Source organism: Dermacentor variabilis, chromosome 3 (genome assembly GCF_050947875.1).
Source record: "Dermacentor variabilis isolate Ectoservices chromosome 3, ASM5094787v1, whole genome shotgun sequence".
In the NCBI taxonomy this organism is placed as follows: Eukaryota; Metazoa; Arthropoda; class Arachnida; order Ixodida; family Ixodidae; genus Dermacentor; species Dermacentor variabilis.
In genome coordinates this window covers 152,078,704-152,092,699 of record NC_134570.1, presented here as the reverse complement: position 1 = coordinate 152,092,699, position 13,996 = coordinate 152,078,704, and positions in this window count along the sequence as shown.

Sequence of the window (13,996 nt, the reverse complement as noted above, 5' to 3'; positions counted from 1 at the left end):
CCGGTGATTTCGCAAGAAATATTCACTGTTAACGAATGTTGAGGATGACACCAGCTTGGAAATGTTCATTCACAGATGTTGTACCAATTAACACAGAACCAATACTAATTAACGCAATTTCACTAATTAGGTACTAAGTACATTACAACACATTTTGTGATTTTGGAGTTGTAGTCGGTGATTTCGGAAGGAATAATCACTGTTAACGAATATTGAGCATAACACCAGCTTGGAAATGTTCATTCCAAAATGTTGTAACCAAATACATTGAGTGCCAGTTGCACTTTGGCCTTTATAGCATAAAATGCCGTATTTACAAACGTTCTCAATAGCTGTTTCTAATGCTTGCCGCCTTTCTGCACACAAGCCACATTGGCCTTGCGCGGGTAGCAACAAAATCCATCGTGAATGTCATAAATTGCCGACTGCGTTTATTACCAGTGGCAAACTATCCGCCAAGGATGACCTAAATTTTTTATGAGGAAACGTAGGGTTAACCACCTGCTTTTCGCTTAAAGGGGCAAACAAGAGAAACAATAAATAACACTTGACTAATATATATCGTTTAAAAGTCCGAAAGAAATTCAACGTCATAGTCCAATTTATTGAATTTTGTGCCGAAACCTCACCGCTGCTATACCTCAGTGTGACGTCACACATATTGAAGTCGTATTGCGTACTTTACTGGCTGTGGCTCAGATAAATCTTCCTGAACCTTGCTAAGTATATAGCTCTGTTAGAATACGGTGTTGTTGATCTTTACCAATAGCGATTGAACTACGCCAGAGCAGGCGCAGTCGAAATCCGTGACGTCACCACGCGCTGGTGCGGGAAATTTAAGGCGGCGTCGCCACCTGTAATTCGTTTTTCTTTTCATTTTCTTATTTCACGGCTTATCAAGCCTCTTCTCATGTTAAGAGTGTGCTTTGTGGTAATGTTGAAGGTTAATGTACTAGTACAGACTGTGTAATTCTTTCTCTTTAGTACCACTTGAAAAAATAAAATTAAGCAGTTTCTCCCGAACGGCGAAGCATCGACGGCAATAGGAAGGTTCCGCGTTACGTTTGAACTGCTCGGATGGCCTCCTCACTATACGCGTGTGCGTCAAAAAGTCTGCCACTCTTGGAAGCTTAAACGCTGTGTAGGGCTTGTGTAATGGCATCACACAGGCGCCACTGTGTTGCCTGTAAGAAGTGCCATCAGTGAAATTACATGACTTTCAGACTTCGAGCACTGATATTGATTTGCTTTTAGTAGTCGAAGAAGATTTAAGATGAAAGGTGTGCATTGTAAACTAAATGTTCGGTTAATTTTTCTTTGAACACAGCAATTTTTCTCCAAATCTAAGGAATAGTTCTATGAAGAACATAGGTCCTGGTTTGTGCAACTCTGCTGGTTAAATAGCGACGCATCTGCCTTAAATACGCGGCGTAGATAAAGATGTAGCACACATAGGCACATTTGTACGGAACATTCGGCAACGGCGTGTACACATAATTGTTAGTGCCATAAAAAGCCCTGTTCACAGACGTCCTCGTGGCCGCACGGCGCATGGTCTTACGCTTCGGCTATCAGTTCGTTCCGTGTATCCTGCCGCAATGACTTTTGCCAACGGTCCGTCCCGTTACATGACGCCGTGTGAATAGCACTTGCTCATAACTACAAGTGTCGATTGTGATGGAACCGATGTCGGCAATCATGGAGTCAATTGCGACGCGCCAGGAAGTGATAATCGCTCGGAAGTGCGTTCCCGCGACAGAACAGCACTGCGTGGGCCTCCGAGTATCACCGCTACTGCGTTGGCTGAATAAGTCACGAAAGTGACGAGAATCCCTGAACGTACCGCACAATACGGATGTGTACTTGGAAGGTTTCAGCGTCTTGTGTCGCCCCGTAATGAGAAACAGTCACACAATAACTGGCCGAACATTATTCGCGGTGTATCTGTCACTATCGCACATGGTATCAGTTGCAGTAAAAATACTCTCGCGTAATCTTATTTCATGCAATCAGGAGCAATCTCGAAAAGATATAAAAATAAAGAAAAGTCGTGAGTAGTGTCTCTATTGTTCCAGTCGTCTTCATTTGTGAAGGTGGCTCCCCGAGGTCGCGGACAATAAGGAACCTTCACGCAAGCGTGTGCAGGTAGGCTTCTTAGCTGTGGAGAAGTAGAGAAAAAAGCCCTCTTTATTCCTCCTCTTGCCTTTCTTACCTCTTGTTACTGACTTCGTGTATATTCCTTCTATTATGCATCGCTTTCTCGATAAGCTTCACTGCGTTGCGTCATCTTGTGATTCATATTAAGGAGCGCTCAGGACACCAGGAGCTTTATTTTGTGCTGCAGCGTTGGTGGGAAATTGTGAAGTACAATCTTCGAAGTGTACTCTGTGCGTCCTGAGTTCGAATCATCACGACGAACTACTTCTTTTCTTTGTCTTTTTATAAACTCTGGCAGATAGCTCTGTGATTTCTGAAGCGGAAGACTGCGGGCAAAAAAAAACACTAAGATATGTTGGCGGCAACAGCTATCTGTGTAAAAACAGTGACAGTGGGCTTCAGCAAAGGTCGCCCTCATTGCATGTCCTTCATATTTACTGCACATCACCGATCTCTTGTGCTTAAAACAGCAGCTGTTTTCTGTTATCCTGTGTGGCTGAGAATCTGGACAAGCCCTTAGGGTTAGTAAATGTGCCGATGTCACGTAAGGGTCAGTACTACTGGAATACAAGGCTGAAGAAAAGCTGCAAGTACCTGTAATCCGCAAGAGTGACTACTATATCGAATAATGCTACCCCTTTTCTGAAGGTTACTTGGCACCACCATTCTTTTATGGTGCTGTGCGCGTTCTAATGCAAAAAGATAAGATTGGAGGGGGCCTGGACAGAAGCGCTTTGACATATATTGCAAAATCTAGCATAGAGCATCGCTTATTAAATTGCTATTCTTTCTTATGTACCAATATTCAAATCTTACACGGTGACCTTTCTTTCCATAGCTCGTTTCACAGTCCTTGCTTTCCTTGCTTTCCTGTCCTTACAGAGCCTCTGTAGCATGAGTTAAAACTTGACCAACAGCGGAAAAACTTAAACTATCCTGTTCTTCATTGAAGAACGGCAAATTTCCCGTTGCACATGGCCGGTTGACTAAGTTGGCGTCAAAGATGCCAATGTAAGAGTGGCACACACCTACTAGCACAAACCCAGTCGCCAAACTTGGCATCACTGATGTCCATTGAAGATCCTGCAGGAACCGAGTGACACGGAACTACTACTCCAATCGGCGTCAAAGAATTTCATTGAAGAGCGTTAACTGCTAAATCCGCATCTATAGGGACCGATTCCGGTGTGAAAGAGTTTCGTTGAAGTGTGGCCCATATGTACACATTGCCGCATACTAAGGGACCGAAGTTGGCGCGACAGTTAGTTCCGAACCCTGGTCCCTCAGCACAGCATCCCGAGGAGTTACCCATTAGATTATGTGCTGTACAGCGGACGAGATAGGCGTGAAAATGATTAGAGACACAGACACATCTCCCCCGATAGTGCATGAAGTAACCTAAGATTGATCCGTCGTCAAAAGCTACAAGGAATTCGCGTTACACTATATTCACTTCAATCTCAGTGCACCAGAGAACCTGTACTAAATCTCACTGCCCTACTGTGGAGGCCCACACTTGATTAAAGCAAACCGGCACAACGTGGCGAAATGACACCTAAGAGAAAGCTAAAAAGAAACACTGTGCCGATTTGAGTTAGCGTTAGGAACCGTTATAACAACATTGGAGATATTGAAGGCTTAACATTTATTCTAAATTTTGCCGACTTTCTTTTGTATGAGTAGCGACTGGCCATTTAACGTCTAAAACTGCAGATGCCAGTCAATAGGTTACAGTAGAGAGGCTAATTTTACGTACCTGCGGTTCCTCAACTTGTAATGAAAAGTTCCTACAATTGCTATTTTGCATTCCTGTCCCCTCCAAATGCGGTCATTGCGCGCTGTAGTTCAACAGGTCACCTCGTGGTTATCAGAAGGACTTCATTGCAACGGAGCCACTGCCCAGGTCAATAGCAGATCCTAAATGCTTGCCATACTTTTTTCACAGTTTTTCACTGCAGACATGGGTAGGTACGACAAAAGACGGGGTAGGGTATTCCGTGCAAAAGCTATCGACGCCAGCTCTTCTGACATGCGCTGCCCTGTGTACTACCATTGAACAAGTTTTGGGTACATTGTTCTTAAGTACACCAATTCTCCATCCCCGCCCTCCCTTATCTTCTCTCGTCATTCGTCCAGGATCCTACCGGGACGCAAAAGGCACGTACGATGGATTTTACCAGATGCTAGCAGCGGTCAATTTGGTGGCTGCCCTCGTCTTCGGTGCATTTTCTGTGTGGAACCCAAGGCGATGAAATCTCGTATGGACAAATGGTTATTGCGAGAAGCATAGTCGAATTTCTTTTTGCGCCCATATTAATAAATATCTCTTTTGTGATAACGCCGCCACAAATTCTCTCTTACTTTTTCGTTTTTACTTACGTCACGTGAAACGTGCGCCATGAAGGTGAAATGTATATATGCTCATACAGAATAAAGTTTCCTAAGTTGCTAGTCTGCAAGACTTTACTCACGTCCGTTGCTAACGGCGACGTGGTAGGTAGGAGAGCGGCGCAAGTCTTCATCTGACTGCATCGTCGGCATCAGGGAGCACCACCGATCAGCGGAAAGCAACCGATAGCTTCGATTTTGAATTCCTTGCCAACCGCGTGGCGCACAGCTGTGCAAACAAAATATAAGATATAAAATTGTATAAATTAAAATGTGCCAATTGGTCTTACCGTTGTAGTGCATGTACAAGTGATGCAATTATAAAATAAAACAACTCCAATTAAGCGAAAGCGGCTTCACTTTGCCTCAGCTGATCTGTTCGATTTTTCCTGAGAAGACAAGACGGTGGTGACGGACGGAAGCTTAGCTGAGCTGGCTGGCTTAGCCACTCCTGCTTCTTGTTGGTGTTGTTAAGTGTTGTGCGCGTATTCCTTGGCTTTCTAGACAACTTTCACTTTCTCTAGACGACGGAGCACGAGAAAATTCGCATCCATTCGCATTTGTGGCGTGACAAGAAAAAACAGAGGCAGAAGAGCTCGAACAAGATGACGAGATGGCTGTATTGTGCAAGCACCACACTTTAGCAGCTCTGTGGTAAAAGACAGGTTATTCCGACTACGCTAAGACGACAGGTAAGCGACCTTCTGTACTCTAAGCTTTGACTTTCGTTATTGAAGCATTTTTGCGTATTTAAGAAAACTGTAAACGAACTGGAGTAGCTCACGCAATCTAACCGAACAGTATGTTCGATGACTTTTCATTAACCTTATTCGTGTTCCGCGTAGCAATGGTAACTTTACGCCCATTTACGCTCTCTGATAGCCTCCTGTTTGATGCATTCACAGATAGCCTTCTCACGTCTAGATGTGCTATTGTGAAGCTCCAATAGCCTGGCTGCCAATCACGAAATTTTGTTTGCTTGCCATGTTGTTCAGCATTACTATAGTCTGATTTTGCCTGAACCACTCCATTTCTGAGCAGCACACGTCGATCTGTATGTGGACGAAAAGATATCGACCCTGGAGCCACTACAGGCTTTCCCTACCAGTTAACGAAGCTCTGCTCCCTTGCACAATTTATGAAACACTACCTCCAGTGATTCAGATTGTGTGTGTGTGAGAGGGGGGGGGGCACGAAAAGCGTGGTTGCATCAGTTCCCCTTCGTCCTTGCTGACGGTAATGTTGCCGAGCTGAATTAATTTTATGGCTAGTTCAGCACTGAATGTAAGGTTACTATCGCTTGTCCATCTCACTGCTTTTCCACCACATCACATCAAAGAAAAGTGTACAATTTATATCGCTCAAACAGAAACCACTACCTGATGCTGAAAAAAAAAACAGTGGCAATTTGGGGACAGATGCGACAGCAACGCGTTATCATAAGGTTACACCTCTTTGAGGTCCCAAATTCGTGATATAAACCACTCAATACATGTCTTGCCTCTTCGAGGAGCGAACTCCAACTGACGGTGTTCCGGAGCAGCCATTTGCACTATATATACGTATATATGGGTATATATTGCAAGGCAAACAAACAATGGTCCGTCGACCAGAACGCATGTTTACTTCTGCTTCTTCTTTTCTTGCTACCGCAGTGCGGACACCATGCCTCCCCTTCTCTTCTCACATTCGACAACGCTGCTGAAGGTAGCTCGGGCGCGCACAGTGGCTCTGGGTGCGCTGGTACTAGAAGACAATAGCACACAAGACGTGGGAATGGAGGTAACCGTCGTTCAGAGCAACCAGTGTGCAACCAGCTTCTATGGGGTTAGGAATGACTGTTGCGTTCTGGTCGCCGACGATTATCTCGTCGCTGTTGGGAAAACACGACAGCCGATTGGTCACAGACCGGTTGGTCGAAGAGCGGTTGGTCGCACTGGTTGCGGTGGCCGTATTGCGAAGATGCTTCGAGGCCCTAATACCGGCAAATCTTGAAAACGCATCACGCGCCGCCGGACTGCCCTCTTCAGAAGCGGTGCCATCGGCAGGATATGATTGGCCTGCGATGTGAATTGTGAAAGGTGGTGTCGCGAGCTTTTGAAGTCTCGAAGCAAGGGTCGGCTGTGTGTGCGCCCAAGGCGATGGTCTCTTGCGCGCCTCGTCTCTTGTGCGTCTGTCGTAGTCTCTTGTGTGTATTGCCCGTTGATAAACGCTTGTGCGTCTTGCCACCTCTCCGCAGCTAATGAATGCCTCCGCATTTGGCCAATGACTGCTGCGAGGTTAGGAGGTGTGGCTCCGACGGAACCAGAGGTATTTCATTTCCAGGGTCCCTGGACAGACTGGTAGGGTCCTGAAATGGTAGCGCTGCATCGTCAGAGCTCAACGAAATACTAGATGATCGTTTATCTTTGCCCACTGCACCGGATGATGATAATGGTTCCGCGGTACCTAGCGCGAAAGATGGCCGGTGCTCTTGAGTTCAAGCCTCGTTGTTGGCGCCCGTCATTCTGAACTGAACCTCCAATGAGAGCCCGGAGGCCTCCCGGCAGTGGGCCACAGATGGGGTGGTGGTCCGCCTCGTGCTATCTGCGGCCTCGTGCGTGCCTCAAATCGTCGTCAGTTGAGCCGGAGCACCCATGTGTTCAACCAAAAGCGAGCTTCAAGTTTGTGTCGTGGACTGCGGCGAATGTGATGCGATCTCGAGCTCTGACAGTGATGGTGTGGTGTAGGATGTCGAAGCAGATGTCAACACCCGCAGCGGAAGAGGTCGCTGGCAATCTGTGCTTATAGTAAGGCAGGCCGCGAGCCCATATGCCAACAGCTTCTCCTGTGCAACTGCAGTGGCGAGATGGTCCTGCTCCCGAACTTCGCGGGTTTGTCATCACACTAGTTCACACAGAATCAACGGTCATGTCAAACTAAGAACGCGCCGTCGACCTCCACGCTCGGGAGAGGAGTCAACGGTGAAACCGGAGGAGACGCGCCTGCGGCATGTTAGCCTGCGAATCTCTCTGGCTATGCGCTGTTGAGTTCAACTACCATGTCGAGGTGGTGAACGTCTCGGGCCCTATCCACAGAGCAAAGTTGCTTAGAGTCGCCTCAGGCAAAAGATAATCGGCCAAAAGCCGCTACTACGCCTTCACTTCATTCAGTGCAGGGCCAATACATGTAGACGGCATACTCGGACCATGCCTTGGTGCCACCGCGGAGTCGGTTTACTGCAAGCGTCCATTTCTCATGCTCAGGTCAAGCAAGGTGAGTGGCGAGCCCGTTGGCTGTTTCCATCCAACCGTTGGCGTCATCCTGAACGGCATCTGGCAATTATCCGGCAATTCCCAAACAGCTGTCAAGGGTAATGCTGCAGGGCGAGAACCGTGCGGTGTTTGAGACAACGTAGCTTAAGTTGCTGTGAGAGCAGCGAGATGGCTGGCAAGACTTCCCTGAGACTGTCTGGTGAGCCTCTTAAGGAGCCCTGGGCGACGTCTGCGGATAATACGGCAGCCCCTCGGCTCGTGCTACGGAGATCTACGGCCAAAGTAGTCTGTGCGGCATTCCTTGACGTCGCATAGGCGGATGGTGTCCTGGGGTACTGATAAATGGCAAAGGAAGTGGGGACGGCGTTCCCTGGCTGCAGGAGTCACCCAGAACGGCCAATTCCCGCAAGGATCAGGCTTAAGGCTGGGCCGCCTTTGACTGCGTTTTGCAGCGGTGCTGCATATGTCGACACTCCCATACATATTAAAGGCGTAAGTATTTATACGGTTACCCAACGGGAAAACTGTCCGTCCGTCGTTCCATCACGTAAGGCGATCGCTTTCAAGATAGAACCAGGCAGCTGTGGAAGAAGACGATGACGAACGGGCGAGCAGTGGCACGAAAATTTGAGGCTGGGCCAATTTGATATATATATATATATATATATATATATATATATATATATATATATATATATATATATATATATATATATATATATATATATATATATTGTCACGTGGTGGTGACGTTGAAGAACACAGTAGTAATACTGTGAAAGACAAGACTAACTTTTATTGGGCGAACCTGTGCCCACAAAAACAGGCTACACTTATAACACAACGATAGCGGCGAACACGGTCTGCGATCGTCGAAAATCTGATCAGCGGGTCAAGCGCGTCGGCTTTTATACAGCAGTATGTTCCAGACTAATCGTTCGGACCCGCGTGCCTTCCGCAAGGTTCTACACCATTCGCGTCAGGCGATGAAATCAGATAACATAAGGTTCGGCGACTTTGTGCTTTGTGGATTCGGCTGCCTACAAGGATCGAGCAAAGTTCGCGGCGGCGGTAGTGGATCATCAGGGAAAATGCACTAACTGGCGCCACGGTCTACACTAGCAAACCTGAAGTCGCTGAACATGTTGCCATTTCATCGGCACTAACAGACGATAGATTCACAGAAATATACAGTGACTCGAAAACAGCTATTAGAGCTTTCAATAGGGGAAAGATTGCCCCACAGGCTGCTAGAATAATTAACCAAATGCAAACAAATGGTACACGTTACACTTATTGGTTTCCGGCGTACATTGGTTCACTTGGTGACATTCCTATCAATCCTAATGAACCAGCCAACAGCGTCGCCCGCGACCGTACAGACCGGGCCGCTTTTACATATGGTTTTGATTCTGCTGGATTGGAGAACCTACAGAGAGATACGCTCATTACATACAATGAAATTACAAAACATTACTACATGGAAAGGAGGGAGTTTCCACCCCCTCACTATAGGCTAAACAGAGCACAAGCAGTTACACTTAGGCAATTTAAAACACAGTCTTATTATTTACCTGCAAAAATAAAGGAATGGTATGACATTACAGACATGAATATTTTATGCAAAGCATGCGAAAAGGAGATATGCACGCTTGGACATCTGCTCTGGGAGTGTGGGTCGCTCGGCCCTGGCATTTCCCGGAATCGGCTTTTAGGAATGATCAGATCTTCAGATCATATCCCTCAAGTCCTGGTTGTCCAGTACGCCCGTGATAGGGCTAGGAGGCTTGACCTCCCGGTCCCGACATGGGACTAGCCAGGCAGGTGGCAACACCTTGTACAAGACCAGAATAAAGTTTTTTCCTCCTCCTCCTCCATTCGCGAAACTAGCATTGAAATGCCATGCTTTTCTATAGTTCTGAAGGTCCGGTGCATAGGTAGTTGAAGAAACGAAGGAGCGCACTTCAGAAAAGTGCATTTTTAATGTTTTTACGTTTCGGCTGTGGCACGGCCGAAGCATAAATACATTAAAAAGCAACTTTCGTCAGTGTGCTCTTTCATTTCGTCAACTATATATATAAATATATCAGGGGCGTAGCCAGGGGGGGGGGGCTTATGGGGCTTCAGCCCCCCGAAATTTTTTCGTGCTCTCCGTGCACCGCCAGCCAAAACAACCGCCGGCGCGGGAAGTCATGCTCGATTTTCTCTATAATGTCCTTTTCATTCTCGAAAAAACATGTAGTGGTAACATTGGGAAATCGGGCGGGATTTCGCGGCAACGACCATGCACCGGGAGTCAGATATCGTAACCAGCGGCGTAGCCAGGTTGGGTATGGTGGGGGTCTTATGGGGGTTCAGCCCTCCTCCCCCCCCCCCCCCGAAATTTTTTCGTGCTCTCCATGCAATGCCGGCCAAAGCAACCCCCGGCGCCGGAAATCATGCTCGATTTTCTCTATAATGTCCTTTTCATTCTAGAAAAAGTTTTTAGTGGGAACATTGCGAAATCGGGCTGGATTTTGCGGCAACGCCCATTCACCGGGAGTCACATATCGTAGCGCAAGGAGCTCCAACCGAGCACGAAGTTGCAAATGCGTGGCGGGTGGGCTCGTCGCGGCATATCGCTGAGGCCGCAGAATCTAGGGAGCGCTTGGATTTCAATTCTGACACTTTATGGGTATAAAGTTCGAATAAACTTTTGATGCGAAATGTGCATTGACATTTGCAAAATCGTGCTTTAGTTTTCAATTCCGGAACATTGTGGGTTTAATGGTGTTATACACATTTGACGCCAAAGGTGCATTGACTTTTCTAAAGTCTTAGATCGGAACATACAACGAGACAAGCCAAATCAACACACTTTCAGACAAGTTGACAAAACACGCAGTGAAATACGATGAGACGAATAGTTGTGTTTCATTTGCGCCGTCATGTCGCATAAAATATTATCAACATTTTTTTTTTCACCTTCGCCAAACCATCCAAGTCACGACGCTAGAGCAAGCCAGGGTAACTGCGTTCTTATTTATTTTTTCTACTTTGACTTTTACTCGTGAGTACATATTGAGCCTCTCAATATTTTTTATTCCTGCTACCCTACCCGCGGGCTGCCAGGGCCTGCCAGAGCACATGAGTTTTTCTCGTGTTGCCCTGACCACCGCGCGGCGCACTTCGGTGCGCGTTTGGCTTTCTCTGGTCAAGTGGATTTTCGCCTGGCAGAGTTTTAGACGCCTTCTGGCTAGCAGACGAGAGAAAGAAACAATGGACGCTGACCGCCATCACTGTGAAGACTCCACGGATTAAACCGCGTTTGCTCAAGCGCAACCTCTCCGGAAAGTCTTGTGTCGCTGGTGTAGGATACCGAGCACTTTGCGTATGGTTCTCGGTGACCTAGCGTTTTCTTCAATATTCTTTCGGCAGCTACCTTAGGTGCCCAAAGTAGGCATTGGATTGTGGCCAAAATACTCTCCTTGCGTTTTTTTTTCATTGCGGTGCCCCCGCCCCACAAAAGAAAAAGAAAGATACATTGTTGCGGCGCAGTGAATTGTTGCATGGTGACAGTTTGTTACTTCTTCTTTCGCGGAAAGTAATCGGCTACGGCACGCTTCAGTTGCCGGATGCTATTATTATGTTATTGTGATAGCAATTATATGAACACTCCTGGCGCATTCCTGCTGTCGCCGTCTCCCTTATGTTTCGTATGAAGTCTAAGGGCGATAACGTCATGACCACGCGCCGCATGCTGTGTGTGCGATTGAAAGCGTAGGAGGTGGGGATGGAATGGTGAGCCGACTATGGTGGCTCAATCCTGTGTGCGCAAAGGAGAAAAGCGGGGAGCAAGCGAGCTGCCTTCGGTCGCGCGCGATACATCGGGAGGAGGGGATGGAATGGGGGCGGGGTCTAGGACTCCGTGAATCTGTGATTGCGCCACATGTTTATTTGCCTTGTTTCACGCATTATATACAGTGACTTTTTCTTAGATAGTAGATTTATTGGAGACTTATACGTATATTTAAATATTTTGTTGCGAGATTTTGTGTATACATGCAGTGAACTTTCTTTTCAGTGACACTTTTTTGTTCTTTATCAAGCATTTGTATATTCAATTGTATCTTCGCATTTCTAATGAACGAGGGCGAGTTAAATGAAAGTGAGCCTACCCACCCCGCGCAATTATGGTTCTGTTCATTAACTGCGAGGCATGCGCGTAGCACACAAGCACCTTTCATTTATAAAAGTGACAGGCAGGTGTGAGGGTAAATGTTCTTTAGTGCTCTCTTACACTGCATTGTACATGGTTACGTGACGTAATGAACACTTTCGAAGTTGAGCAGTGGGGGTTCGTGAGGTTTTTGACAGCTGAAGGTGTTTCCCAGAACCAAATTAGTCGCCGTATGGATGCCGAGTACGTTGAACATTGTATTTCATTGGCCACTGTGAAGCGCTGAAGCAAACAGTTGAAAAAGAACGTGAAATTTGCAAAGACGATCCAAGACCGGACTATAACCATCGTGCAATCACCCCCAACACAATTGCAAAGGTTGACGAGCTGATTAGACAAGAATGGAGGATAAGCATTGATCAACTCGCAGAGCGTGTGAACATCAGTCGCGGTTCCGTTGACACCATAATTCATGAACATATCGGTTATTGGCTCTCGTGTGCGCAATGGATGCCGAAGATTTTGAACCGCCGCGAGAAGGTTCTGCGTTGCCTTGACTCATCTGATCCGGTATCATAATCAGGGCGACGACTCCTTGTCTGCAGTTGTGATCGGGGACGAGCCATAGTGTCACTACTTCGAGCCTGAAACACGACGGCAGAGCTTACAGTGGAAACATTCGAATTCACCACCCCCAAAGAAAGCAAAGGCCATCATTTTCACCGGAAAGGTGTTGTTGACTTTTTTTTCGATCGTCAGGGGCCATTACTGATAGAATTCGCTAAAGCCGGAGAGGCTATCAATCGTTTTCGATATTGTGAAACGTCGGATCGGCTGCGTGTCGCTATCAAGAAGAAACGACGTGAAAAATTGATGAATGGGGTCATCTTGTTTCATGACCTCGCTATGGTGTTGGACTGCTGAGCACGAGGACGCGGAACTGAATCCCGCCCACGGCGGCCGCATTTCGATGGGGGCGAAATGCGGAAACATCCGTGTACTTATATTTAGGTGCACGTTAAAGAACCCCAGGTGCTTGAAATTTCCGTAGTCCTCCACTACGGCGTGCTTCATAATCAGAAAGTGGTTTTGGCACGTGAAGCCCCATAATTTAATTTTTAATTGTTCGACGACAATGCCCGTCCCCACGTCGCTGATGTGGTTAACACAAAACCGGCAAAGTTCAAGTGGGAAACGCTGCAACATCCGCCATACAACTGAGACCTGTCGCCTTCCGACTTCCTCATTTTGGGACAAATGAAAAAAAAACAGCTCAAGGGAAGAAGATTCGTGTCGGTCGACGACGTGAAAGAGTCAGTTGCAGATTTGTTGAAGCAGTAACCTAAGAAGTTTTATGAGACGGGAATCACGCGACTCCTTAGTCAATGGGACAAATGTCTAAATGCTCATGGAGGCTACTTTTGAATAAGATACCCCGTTTGTCATATATTCGCATTGGCTCGCTTTCATTTGACTTGCCCTCGTATATTTTGCTGACCGGCTTTATATAAGTGCTCTCTGTTGGGACAATAATTTCGGTGCAATTACACACAATACACGACCGGTGACAGCTGCTCCTGCGTAATACATTGGAACAAATGACAGCGTCATTGAGATTTTTCACTGGCCGTTGCATATGTACAAAAATGTACACAAGGTTCTTCAATGACAAAGTTTCGTTAACGTATTTGTCCTCAACTTTCCTCTGTTCATTTCATGACCTTTAGATTTTTCATATCAGTGGCATGCACTGCTTTGGTGGTTTCGAACTGACATAGTTCTAAAGATCGTGTGATATTTTCTTTACTTATTAAATAGACAAAAACAAGGAAGCATTGATATCAGTTATTTTGTGCACAATTTCTGGCACCATACGAGTATATCTTTTCACGAAAAAATATCTATATTACTTGTTGTGGCGGCTTCGGTGTTGTAACCACCGACGCCGCCAACATTTTGGTGCCTCGCCGAATTTTCATCTGCGCTGTGATGTTCTCTGCTGTATACCATAATCCGTGCCCACAGACGCGACATAGCG